Consider the following 13,873-nt stretch of genomic DNA (forward strand, 5'->3'; position numbering starts at 1 on the left):
CCACGACTACTTGTACGGTGTCACCTTCGAGGTAAGGACGGATAACAATCCCCTCACGTACATCAATACGTCGGCCAAATTAGATGCAGCCGGCCACAGATGGCAGGCCGCCCTCAGTAACTACCGCTTCTCCTTGAAGTATAAGCCGGGGCCATTGAATATTGGGGCGGACGCCCTCTCCCGAAGGCCAGGACTACTCGCTACCCCCGATGACGAGGAATGGGAAGAACTTCCCGGCCCCGGAGTGCGGGCTATGTGTAAAACTGCAGCCATAGTTAATGACCAAGTGGCCTTCTCCGAGTTACGAGTGGCCGACTCCTTGGGATGCCAGTCGCAGGCTGTCCCCGCCGCCTACTGCGACCCAAAAGGGATGCACCTCACGCATGACAAGGTGTTCCGGTGGAAAGATCTGGTAGACTATCAAATTCGAGATCCGGTTGCTAGCATCATCAGGCACGCCGTTGAAAAGAGGAACTCAGCCCTTCTGAAACGTGCGCCCAATGACTTGGTGGCCTTGCTCATGCGAGAATGGGACAAATTTGAAATCGACAATGACTTGCTCTATCGGGTGGTGCAATACCACAACCACCCGGATAGGAGACAACTAGTCCTACCTAAGAACTTACAATACCTGGTGTTGAAGTCCCTACACGATGAACACGGGCATCTCGGTGTAGAGAAGACTTTTGGGCTAGTCCGAGACCGGTTCTTCTGGCCCAAGATGCGGGAAGCGGTGGAACAACACTGCCGCCGTTGTGTCCGGTGTGTTCAACGCAAGACGTTGCCTACCAGAGCAGCTCCTATGGCCCATCTGAAGAGTTCTGGTCCAATGGACTTGGTGTGTATGGACTTTTTATGTATCGAACCTGATAGCCGAGGTATCGGTAACGTGCTGGTCATCACGGACCATTACACCCGATATGCCCAGGCCTTCCCCACAAAAGACCAGAAGGCTATCACGGTCGCGAAAGTGCTATGGGAAAAGTTCTTCGTCCATTACGGTCTTCCAAACCGACTCCACTCTGACCAAGGGCGAGATTTTGAGAGTACTCTAATCCGAGAATTACTTAAAATGCTGAATGTCGCCAAATCCCGGACGACGCCGTACCACCCCGAAGGAGATGCCTTGCCCGAACGATTCAACAGGACCCTGCTGGACATGCTTGGAACTCTGAAGGGAACGCAGAAAACAGAATGGAGTCGTCACGTAGAAACGTTGGTACACGCGTACAACTGTACTCGCCATGAGTCCACTGGGTTCTCCCCGTACTTCCTCATGTTTGGGCGGGAGGCAAGACTTCCCGTGGATGTGCGTCTTCGAGTCTCAACGGATGGGATACACAATGCTACCCATTTCAAGTATGTGCAAAGGCTAAAGGACAGTTTGCAGCGAGCTTACCAACAGGCTGAGAAGTCTACAGCTAAACTGAATGCTGGCAATAAGAGACGATACGACAACAAAGTCAAGTATCGAGAGTTACGTCCTGGGGACGCTGTGTTACTTCGTAATTTGGGAGTCCCCGGAAAACATAAACTGGCAGACCGATGGAGAGATGGCGTATATGAGGTAGAGTCACAGATGCCCGGCCTCCCGGTCTATCGCATTAAAGACACAGACGGCCGGGTAAAGGTTTGGCATCGTAATCACCTCCTCCCTATCCCCCAAGTGGGAGACGAAGAAGAAGAAATACAGGCCACACCGCTCAACGGTGAGTCCGATCTATCAGAGGTGGGTCAAGAGACTGTAAATAACGAGACCCACTCTGAAACTCCTGAAGACCCTATGGAGGGACCCTCTCAAAGGGACTATTCCACAGAAGGGGCATCTCCCGGAGGAGCTACGGGTAAGGGGCCCCGTAGGCCAATGCCTACTAAGGTGGCACCAACAGGCCAGCCTTTGGATCCACAGAGCCCGTGCTTTGTGCCTAACAGAGACTGTTCAGAGACATTTCTCCCCTCAAGGGAAGAGGCTGAGCCTCAGGACTGTACTTATTACTCACCAGAGGGAGTTGCTGAAGAACAACTCCGTAGGAGCCAAAGGGCCAGGTACCCTCCAACTCGGGTAACCTATGATCAAATAGGGGCACCCCATTATGAGGCTCAGCAGTGGTCTCGGAGCAAAATCCAATCCGTGATTGTGATGCTCACAGAATTGTGTAACCTTGTTTAAAGTTAATGCAATGTGCTAAGTTGTATTCGTACCAGATGCATTTTTATTATATAACGTTGTGTATAGTAGTAAGTTATGTGGTCCAAGCGGGGACGTTGGAGTTTCACCAGGGGGAGGATGTAGCCAGGTCCCCCTCGCGCACTCGCCCCCTCCCTTGTCCCCCTCGCGCACTCACCCCTTCTTCCCCGTTGCGCGCGTGGTTGCGGCCGGTTGTCGGGGACACGAGCGGCGAGCAGGCCGGTTGCCGGGGACGCGATCGGGCCGTCGCTAAGGCCGCGATCGCGTTGCCACCGGCCCGGCGGCTAGCAGAGCAGGGCGCCGCCATGACAGTGAGCTCGCGCATGCGCAGGAGGCCGCTAGCGCGGGAGGCCCCAGATAGCTCGCGCATGCGCGAGAATAGGCTGCCAGCCCCCAGGGTGCTTAGGGGCAGAGACACCTGACGCCAGGGAGCCAATCAGAAGTCCAGATTCCCCTGCTAGCAAGGGGATACATTTCGCGGGGTTTTGCAGCTACGCGGGCACTCATGATCCGGACCAGCTAGGGGTAAGAGGTGGGTGCAGGGGTCAGTGACCCTCTGCATAGGCCAGCAGCCCCCAAGGTCCCAGTTAGGTCCTGAGCCACCTAATAGCTTGTGGAGCTTAGGGACAGGCCCTAGATAGGGTCACTGCCCCATTATTTGATCAAGTAGTCAGGGACACAGAGCGGAAGCCGTGCGGCCCTGCGAGGTGGGTTCTGGGCTCAGGACACCACCAAAGACTCCAACACAAGGAGAGACATTGTTCGCGCTGGACTTTCAACCCACGCGGTGTGGAGCACGGCGTCGGATCGTGCGGATTGATATCGCGGTACCCGTGGCTGGAGCCCGGGCAGGTAACCGGCAACTCACGTGCACCAACCAGGCCTATCACCAAACATAGTGGCTGCGCAGTCACACACACACATGTACAGTGGTATTTGACTCTGGGAGCACGAGACATTTGGGTGGGGGTTACTGGACACAGGGTGGGGTCACATTGTAGGTGGTAGCGTCTGCCGTGACGCCTAGAGGTGGTAGCGTCCGCCGTGACGCCTGGTGTGGTTAGTGTCCGCCGTGACACCCAGTGTGGTTAGCGTCCGCCGTGGCGCATGTTGATTTGTGTTGATATATGTTGCTATGCAGTAAAGTCAGTCCTGTTTTACATTCATTCGCTTTGTGTGGTTGTTTCCTGTGAGGGCCTCCTCCCACTCCGTTGGGATCCCTCCCAGGTGGAGGCGTTGCACCTAGAGATGTATGAGATGTATGTACCCCAGGTTCCCCAAGGCGGAAGCTCAGCCCTCCTGTGAGCCAACAGGTAATGCACCACACCTGAGTAACTTTGCATGTTCCTACACTTCCACAGTATTATCTGCGAGTGGGTGGGGGAACACCCGTTACATATATATATATATAAATATTACATGGAATATACATGAACTGTTTTATATATATATATCTCAAATGAAATATTACTGTGTGCTCATTTGCATATCTTAGACAGGTCTGGAACCCTGCCTTTCACCAATATCGCCCAACATTAAGTGCAGCAAGGGATTCTGGGATATGAACTGCAAATGAGCATATATATATATATATATATATATATATATATATATATATATATATACACACACACACACACACACACACACACGGCTCAACAAATTCTAAAAAAACCAAAACACTTACCCCCCCCAAAAAACTCTTTCACCCTCCCTCACTTTACACGCTTGCGAGTCTTACCTGCGGCGTGGTGCTGTGTCTCCCGCCATACTCCTGCTACTCCCCTGCAACCTCGAGTGTCCCCTGCAGCTGCGTGGAAATGGCTGCGTGGCGTTAAATGACGCCGCCCTGCCATAACATCAGGACGCTACGTGACGTCAAGACGTCACGCTGTGTCAAGTTGTCGTATGTATATACAGTATATATATATATATATAAAATAGAAAACAAAACACAAAAGGCGCAAATCAGAGACAACAGGTGAATAGATACATAACACCTGTGGGATAAAAACGTTGAATGTCCTTATAAGAATTCCTGGACGAGGTAAGACCTATAAATGAGAAAGATGCCAATATGGTGAAGTACGTTTTATAATTCAAATAAAGAGCAAGCAAAATGGCTACTTACAACGTAGCAGAAATATTCAGGCATGTCAGGATAAAATCCTATCTGTTAGCTGCAGCAAAGGGGCTGATGTTGTAAGGAACCTCGCTTATGATGCACGCTGTGTACACCGACGCTGGGGCTCCCTTAGTTGCACTGTTCAACCTCACCCTCCTGATCTCGCGATCTTTGGTCCGTGACGTCACAACCCGGAAGTAGCACCGATCGCTCCGTCGGCTCCGTCAGCTAGCTTGGATTAAGGTATAGTGCACAGTCCAAATAGCCTTAAATAAGGCTTTGCAGCAAACAGGCAGGCAAATAAAAGGTCCGTTTATCAGACAGATTTAGGGAGATCTTTTCAGAGACCCTCACCCGACGCGTTTCGTCTGAGTTAGACTTCTTCATTTATAGGCCTTACCTCGTCAAGGAATTCTTATAAGGACATTCAACGTTCTTATCCCACAGGTGTTATGTATCTATTCACCCGTTATCTCTGATTTGCGCCTTTTGTATTTTGTTTTCTTCATATATTTCTGGTGTTGTGTACATCCATTACATTGTGGCAGCATTCATTTGACACCATTGTTCAATTGTTAAAAATTAGTTTTGCGCACCTTATTTCTATTTTCCGATATATATATTGGGACCGCCTAATCTCCAGCGAAACGGCGCTTCTCACTACGGGACTGGTCCTCTGTGAAGCTCTATCCTTCTGACTAATTGTGGATCAGTAAGAGGAATTTGGAAATACCACTACGTTTCTTTTCTCGGCATAGCCGGTGGACTGAGTCCGGTGTGCATCGTCATCACTTCCGGTCGGGGAATCCTCACCGGGGAGGAAAAAACAGCGGGCACGGCCGCGCAACAAATGGCAGAGGCTGGGCTGGGCATAGAAAATTCTTTATTGCAGCATGGAAGTTAAAAAAGAGAGAGGGGAAGGCACCCCCCGCAACTCTTACGCGTTTCACCCTGAGGGCTTTTTCACTTCCGGTCTGCAGGCGGAGCAGAAGACGCGCAATACGGACCCCAAGCGTGGAAGCGGTGCAAAGCGTATACAGCTGAGCTGGGGACGGACTGAGTATTATACTCAAATATGCGAGTGATCTGCCGATGTTTGTGAGTTGAACCACTGCTGATTTTATTAGTGTAATAAATTGTCCAAGCAATATTACACTAAGAGAGCGCGCCTCTCTTTTTCCCTCTTTTCTTTTCAGGTTTATATACACATACATACATACAACAAAAAAGTTAAGGTTTATTCTTGTCTGACCACAAAACCCTTTTCCACATGTCTGCAGTATCATCTATATGCTTTTTCGCAAACAAATATTTAAGTTTTTGGTCTAAATTCCCAGCGTTACGTCTGGCGCAAACTCAACATTGCACAACACCCAGTCAGTACCATCCCAACTGTCAAGCATGGTGGTGGCAACATCATGTTATGGGGAAACGTCTCTTCAGCAGGGACTGGGAAGCTTATCAGGATAGAGGGGAGAATGGATGATGCAAAGTACAGGTGAATCCTTGAGGAAAACCTGTTAGTCAGCCACAACTCTGTTGGGGAGGAAATTCAAATTTCACTAGGATAACGAACCGAAGCACAAAGCCAAAGCCACACTGGAGTGGTTGAACAAGAAGAGAATTAATGTTCTTGAGTGGCCCAGTCAAGGTCCTGATTTGAATCCAATTGAATATTTATGGCGAGACATGAAGATTACAGTCTCCATCGACAATCCCCAACAAGCTTATCAGAACTGGATCAATTTTCCTGTGAAAAATTGGCAAAAATGTAACCAACCACCCAACTGTGCAAAGCTAGTAGAGACTGATCCAAAAAGACTCATAGCAGTGATTGCTGCAAAAGGTGCTTCTACCAAGTACTGACTTAAGGGGCTGAATACTTATGCAACCAGTATTTTTCACTCTTTTTTTTCTTATTCCCCCCCCCCCCCTTTGCTGACATTCAACCTCCTCTTCGTATAACAGTGTTCAGTTTAAGCACTACAGCTTTGTACATTTGAATAAAAATAGCTAGTTTAAAAAAAATGTCCAAACATTATTTGTAATTCAACACTTGTGACATTATTGGTAGGGGTGAATACTTATGTGGGGGAACTTGGGAACTTAGTTCTGGCACTGTTTTTGGGTTGATAAACAAGAAACACCATAAAATGATTATGAAGTTCTTAGAAAAAGGGGTTAAATACTTACTAGTAGTAGATAAATGCTTTTTATTCATTTGAAGCAAAATTATTTACTGTAGTGTACATATAAATGTATTTGTCTTTGGCTTAGAGTTCCCATACTTGTCCTTTAAAAAAAAAGACCAGTGCTATCAATGTGTGTAATATATTAATACTATACACCTCATACATCAACCTTGACCCCTTGCAGACGCACTTACCAGAATACCCTCTTACTGTCTCTGTACGTTCTCCCTACTTACCAATTAGACTGTAAGCTCCTTGGGGCAGGGACTCCTTTTCCGAAATGTTACTTGTATGTCTGAAGCGTTTATTCCTATTATGTGTTATATTATTGTCACGTGTATTACTGCTGTGAAGTCCTATGTACACAGATGGCGCTATAAATAAAGACACATACATATTAAACCACAATATATTCCACGTGATTCATTTTTAACAATTATTAACTATTTGAGATCTGAGCAACTGTATATACTTGAACCCTTTTTGTAATAAGTATTAGTATAAATGTCATTAGGTATTAGAATTATTAGCATAATGATTTCACATTTCTATAATTATATTCTCTGTAATCCTCTCATTTTAAGAATAGCATGCATTGTTCTTATTTCACATTTGAACAATTGAGTGTACTGTTTGTAATAAGTACAGTATTATTAGTAGTAGTATTTATGTTATGATTTATTATAATGAATATCAGCATAATCATTTCACATTTCTAGCATCTTATTCTCTATGATCCTCTAATAATAAATAACATGCATTGTTCTTATTTCACATTTGAACAATTGTATAAACTATTTGTAATGTAGTATTATTTTTAGTTATTGATGTTTTTATGATAATGAATATTAGTGTGTTCACATTTCAAGCATGTTATTTGCTGATTCAATAATAATAATAATAATAATAGTAGTAGTAGTAGTAATAGTAGTAATAACAACAATACCACACTTTGGTATTATCACATTTGAACAATTGTATGTACTATTTGTAATATATATTATTATTAGATATTGATGTTATTTATTATGATTAGCATAATGATTTCACATTTCTAGCATTTTATTACATAGAAACATAGTAGATGAGGTTGAAAAAAGACATGCGCCCGTCAAGTTCAACCTATGCTAAATTTAGACAACAGATACTTTATCCCAGGGGTGGGCAAAATGGGGGGCACGACCCCAAGGGGGGGCATGAGATTTTCAGGGGGGCGCGGCTGTTATAGAGGCCCCGCGCTTCCCCGAAGGCATTTAAAATAAATGCCGGGGATCGCGCGAGGTCTCTGAAACTTTTCACTTACCTGGAGTTCCAGCGGCGCGTCTCCATGGCAACCGGCGTCAAATAACGCTGCAGGGTCACGTGATGTCAAGTTGCCGTGACATCATTTGATGCTGGAGCCATGGGGGAGGGGGGGCGGGGGCACGAGCCGAAGGAGACAGGGGGCGCATGAGAGAAACTTTGCGCACCCCTGTTTTATCCTATATCCGTACTAACAGTATATTGATCCAGAGGAAGGCAAATAAAACCCCCCAGTGATATCTCATAAGGGGAAAAATAAATTCCTTCTTGACTTCAGTAATGGCAATCAGATTACTCCCTGGATCAGCATCCTTCCAATGTTTACTTATTTGGTATATCCCTGTATACCTTTTCTTTCTAAAAAGATGCCCAACTACTTTTTTTTTAAACAAATCTATTGTATCTGCCATCACAGTCTCCATGAATAGTGAATTCCAAATTTGAACTGCCCTTACTGTAAATAATTGTTTCCTTTGTTGCTATCTATTAATAATAGTTCATAGTTATTCTCTTTGATACTACTACTACTAATACTACTACTACTACTACTACTACTACTACTACTACAAATAATAGCAATAACATGCATTGTTCTTATATCACATGTGAACAATTGTATGTACTATGTGTAATAAGTATTATTTTTGTTGTTGATATTATTTATTATAATGATTATTAGTACAATTTCAAATGTGTAGCATTTTATTTTCTTTGATCAACTAATAATACTACTACTACTACCATACATTGCTCTTATATCTCATTTCCGGCATTTTATTATCTTTCACTCTAATTAAAAAATAATAATACCATGCAATGTTCTTATATTATTGACTGAGGTGTCACAATGTGATCAGAAGAGCTGCATTATCTGGGCTTTAAATCACTTGTGTCAGCAGCCAATCAGAGCCGCCTCCATTCACCACCAGTGTCCAATCAGAAGCCGCTATTGCCAAGATGATGTAATTACTCCTGAAAGCAGGAGGCTGGGTTACGGACAGAAGGGAGTGGGAAAGGCTTGAGCAAGAACAGCCAATAGGTAGAACGCTTTCTTTCGGACGGGTGGGGCCTCGGCGCTGTGAGGGTCACTCTGATTGGCTGGCCGGTGTTTGCGGACTAGAATGCGTAATTTCCGTTGTCAAGTGCGCAGCTATGGAGAGCGGTGCTGAGCATTAAAGGCGTTCGAGGCCTGGCTGCCCGGCGCCGCTTACTCACCGCGCGCACACACCGAGTCTCCGGAGGGGGCATGCACCCACATTGAGGAGCCCTGTGCAGCCGCAGACCGGCCCGAGAGGGCAAGGTGAGGAGGAGGAGGAGGAGGTGGTGGTGGTGGTGTGGGGGCAATAACAGGGGCAGGAGATGAGGAGGGCAGGTTACGTGAGGGGTGGCGCTGAGGATGGGGCAATAAGGGGGGAGGAGCTGGGAAAGGGGCAATAAGGGGGGGGGGGGAATCATGACGAATGTTGGACATTAATAAGTAGTGGAGGAAGCAGCTAGCAACAATAAGGTAGGGGGCAACTGCAGACACTATTGGAGGCAACAATAGGGGAGGGAGAAAGTATTGTGGCCCTGTGGTATGGCCAGATGGCAACATGCTGTTGTGGGGTACATTATGATGGATTTTAGGGAAAGGAACAGAGGTAGGAGGGAGTACTAGAGAATAGTACCTGCTGGATGGGGTAAGTAAAACCAGAGAGGGGGAGTTAAGATTGAAGGCATAGTCTGTGGCTTTGTTAGGGGCAGAATTAAACTGGAGAAGCTGCAATGGGGCAGACTGGAGTGTGAAGCATATACAAAGACTTGCAGCCATTAAGGTCAGTGCAGGGGCATTAGGAAGGGGTAACTACTGTGACTGTGTGTACTTGAGGTGGGTGCTGCTTTGTGTTATTTTAACCGCATTGTATGCTCTTGAAAAGTGTATTAAGTCATCCAAGATAGTATCAAAATTATACAAAATACTTGAGGTATATTTAAACGCATCCACTAATGTATTTATTTTTAAGGGTCAGCTGGTAAAGGTTTCATGCAAACCCAAAGCCACCATTAAGATTGTTATCAAACTGCACACATGTGAATTATTAACATCTGTCCCAGAAGACAATTTCTTGTGGCCCACCTGTCAACCTTTTCTGCTGCCTGAGACGTTGTGCTGACGTCCCGCTATGAATGATAGGGTTAATCTTTGATTATGCCATCGACCTGCTGTGGATATAAAAGGTCGCCGGTAGAACGTTCTTTCTTTAAGGATTCTGATGTGTCACATCGAATACATAATGAGCATTGTTTGGTTGTTCCCTTTGGCACTATAGGAGCATGTGATTATGGCTGTTTATTCTATCTCAGAGCAAAATGGAACAGTGTCTTATTTGCACTCCTTTTTGTATCACACGCCCTCCTAGCCCCCATCCTCCTCTTACCTGATTTGCAAAGCTTTTGAATAGAGGATCATTTGGTAAAGGGTATTGAAAAAACAATTAGTCTGGGCTTAAACAGGTTGTGTAGGGCAGATGGCGTTGTTGGCACTTAAATGCAGAGTTTATAGGTGCAAATAACTGCAGTGTGTGTATGCGTATCACCGTCTTGTTATGCATGTGAAAGACTTGCTTGCAATTGTGTGGCGGGCACAACATGGTGTGTAGTAGACACCTGGCGCTGTGTTGTTCAATCTAGCCCATCCTATAGAAATCGGTACAGATTGTAATCGGTCTCTTTAATTGAGGGATTAAACCTATGATAGTGCTCCACTAAATTGGGCAGGATAAGAACAATTGTGCAAGTAGATAGGCAGGAGTGTACAGTAACGCAAATGTATATCTATCTAAAAATACTTCATACTTTATCAAGTTTTTTTTTTTTGTTTGTTTTTAAAATCACTGAGCTTTGTGAGTTCTAGTGTGAAAAATGTAACTTGGCTGCTTGAGCGACTGCACTGACACTAGCAGGGGCAGACAGTCCAAGGGCAGAACCCTTGGGGGGGTCTGGTTTTGGCCCACAGGCTGAAAGTTGAAGGGCCCTGCTATGAGGCAACAGTGCTACAACATTGCAGTGATTTCTGGCTGAAGTCAATTTCAGTGTCTCCCCCCCACCCCCCCTCTGGTGAAACCTGTCCGTGCCAGTAATTGGTTCTGCTCCTGGTTATGCGTGCAAGGCTTTTTTTTTTTAAATATTCCATTGAAATCTGTGACTTATGTTTTCTCTTTCTGAGTTGATAAGAGGGTGGGTGATTGTTTAGGGTTTAGCTTCTGACAAGCGGCCAACTTCCTACCTTTTTATTTTTATTTTTTTTACTCATCCGCTCCCATGCACATTGTGATCTCACCAGTTGTCAGTTTCAGTTTTGCTGTAGCACCCGTGGGTGTTCTCTGGTCTACCCCTTGCATCACCCTCCTGACTGGAACTCTCTCCTTTTTTTTTTTTTTTTTTTTCCCCAGAGAGCGGAAGCTAGGAATCACCAAGAAGCAGATTCATAATTTACACTGGTTCTTGGGTTTCCTTTATACAGAGTCAGGGCTTTGCATTATAATATGCAGCTATGACAGTCTGCCGTATTAGGAATCCCTGTTGGGCTTACAATCTTAAATGGGCATCAAGCAGCCTAAATTGGTCTCAAGCCAAAGATGCTGATTTCATGGAACCCCAAAAGGTGACATGTACACCACTAGCACCATTTTAAGTCATGTTACAATTAAACGTAAGGGTTAATTAATTTATTTTTGAAGAATATAGTAGTGTGATAATTATAAGTACAAATGTTTGTTATCTGTATATTACTACAAGTGAAATGGAATTGCTAAACCATAATCGAAAGACTAATGGAGCTCCATTCAACCTTATGAATAAATCTTTGGCAGTGAAGGGGTTAAGTTGCATTCTTAGCAGAGATGATTAGGTTTGAAGTGCATTAGATACAGTACTTATGATTTGTAGTAGTGTGACTATGGGATTGACTGTCATAAAACCTGCAAGTATCCTTTATTTGTATGTCTTTTATAGTAAGGACTTTTCTGTGTGGGTCTTGCTCTGTAATAAGTGTAGCTGGTTCCTGGTGCTGGAGAAGAGTTCAGAGTTCAGAGCTCATGGGGGTAGATTCATAGGGAAGCTGCAATCGCTGCTTTAATGCTCCTCTTGTAGCTGTGCAGAAGCTCTGTATTTTGACCTGTCTGTAAACGCTACCGGCACGTTTCCTTCTTATTAACAAACCGTGCGGAAATATCCCTGGAATGTGCTCACTCTACAGAACACGTTAAGCTGAGGCCTCCACATGCTGCTTGCATTCCCACAAACGGCAGAATCTCTAACCCTGCCATGTAATCACCCCTTTGCCTGCAAAAGCTCTTTGTGTGACGCTTGCTGTGCTATTCATCCTGTGAATTGCAGACCAGTTTTAGCACTTTCTATACTACTTGACCTTAGAGAATAGCACTTCTAGTATGTTAGAGCACATTTATTCCACACACCCTGTACCACATATATGTTGCTTTGTTTCCCACTCCAATGATTGAAAGCTCTTTTGGTTAGGCACGTCACCTCTTTAACTCTCTCCATTTTATAGCAGGGTTTCTCAACTTCCAGTCCTCAAGACAAGCCCCTCTTACCCCCCACCTCCCCCAGACTGGTCAGGTTTTCAGAATATCCCAGGTTAAACACAGGTGTCTCCATCAAGGGCTCACTGCTTCAGCACAGGTGGCTCAGTCAAAGATTGTGCCACCTGCGCTGAAGCAGGGATATCCTGGAAACCTGACCTGTCTTGAGGACAGGAGTTGAGAACCTCTGATCTATAGCATTTATCCATGTGTTGATGATATGTACGATCTGAGCATGCCGTGTTGTATTCAAGGCACGCATTCTGCAGAAAAGTGATGACCACCAAATAAATATGTTTCTGTTCTTTTTACAACCAGCCTTGAATAAATGAAAGCAGCAAACGCCCCCACCCCCTCCAGACGCATATACAAGTTTATCTTGTATAATGTTAGTATCTTTCCCCCTGAGCATGTCTTAAACTTTTCAGTGCCAGTGAGCAAGTGGCCATCCCCTCTTGCCCCCTTCAGTATGGTGATCGGAGCTCCGATTGCATTCAAGCTCAAAAAATACGAGCAGAGGCCAATGATGTACGTTATAAGGACCCCCAGGGTGCCTCTTTTCTTGACGTACACCATTAGGGCACTGAAGGGATAAAAAATAATATATACCAGGGGTGTGTAAACGTTTTCCTCTCTGTCCCCCCCCTGCTTGCGCGCCCCCACCGCCCTTACCTTGTCTCCGGCGTCAAATGACGTGACCCCACGGTGTCAATTGATGCTGCGTTGCCATGGCGACGTGTCGCCCGGAGCCTTTGGAGACGAGGTAAGGAAACTTAGAGGCCTCGTGCGCTCCCTGGGCATTTAATTTAAATGCTTTAGGTAAGAGCGTGGGGCCTCTGTAGGCGCCGCGCCGCGCCCCTGATATATGCAGTAAATAATTTGTTCCTTTTTTAAATTTTTTTGTAGTTTTAAAAATAATGCTTTTCTTAATCTCTAGTTTGTTACCACAGTAACCTTTAGACTGCTCTAGGTGAGAGCCCAGTTTTAACCTCTTCGATGCTAAATATTTCAAACGCTTATCTCGTGAACGGCGCATTGGATTTTAAAAATAAAACCATGTTTGAAAGGGCAAAAAGTAAGAAAGAAAAAAAAAAAAGTATCTGTCATCTCATCTCTATGCTACTCCACACTCCTACCATCATACTGGACTTTCTTTCCGTGCTGTCATTGCTTTTCTGGCGCTGCAGAGGTTGGAATCAGCAGTGCCTCGCTGTGCTTTAACTGTCCACAGCTCATGACATTGTCACGGGAAACATTCGCTTCCCAGAGCAGGTAAGCAGGAAAAAAACTAGGAGCACAGCAGTGAAAAACGAGAACTGGAGGCCAAATGAAAAAATAACAAAAATTTAATGGGACATCAACTATTTAAAAGAGAAACCTCTAACGCGTTTCTCGCATGGTGCGCTTTATCAAAGAGTAGTTTCAATGGTCTTAATCAAGCTCTTATATGTTCTACACCCTAAAAAGCACCGCCTACCTGTGC

The 13,873-nt window shown here is 45.2% G+C and overlaps 1 protein-coding gene and 1 long non-coding RNA gene across 4 annotated transcripts in view; one reads left to right on the forward strand and one right to left on the reverse strand.

The window, feature by feature from the left end:
* Positions 1–5,185: 5,185 nt before the first annotated feature.
* On the reverse strand, positions 5,186–9,184 carry LOC142497223 (uncharacterized). The gene is made up of 3 exons (XR_012802202.1): positions 8,618–9,184; positions 6,742–6,879; positions 5,186–6,063 (listed from the first exon to the last, which is right to left on the reverse strand). It is a non-coding gene; the product is annotated as an uncharacterized LOC142497223 (long non-coding RNA).
* Positions 8,919–13,873, forward strand: part of STK40 (serine/threonine kinase 40) — a 33,712-nt gene continuing 28,757 nt past the window's right edge. Inside the window, exon 1 of one of the 3 annotated variants that reach the window (XM_075604724.1) lies at positions 8,919–9,107. The gene's annotated coding sequence lies outside the window, so the exon portion shown is untranslated. Of the gene's footprint in view, positions 9,108–9,275; positions 9,315–9,348; positions 9,622–13,873 lie in introns of those variants that run through there. The other 2 variants (XM_075604725.1, XM_075604726.1) reach the window with 2 other exon arrangements.

The sequence above is a fragment of the Ascaphus truei genome, chromosome 6, assembly GCF_040206685.1.
Source record: "Ascaphus truei isolate aAscTru1 chromosome 6, aAscTru1.hap1, whole genome shotgun sequence".
In the NCBI taxonomy this organism is placed as follows: Eukaryota; Metazoa; Chordata; class Amphibia; order Anura; family Ascaphidae; genus Ascaphus; species Ascaphus truei.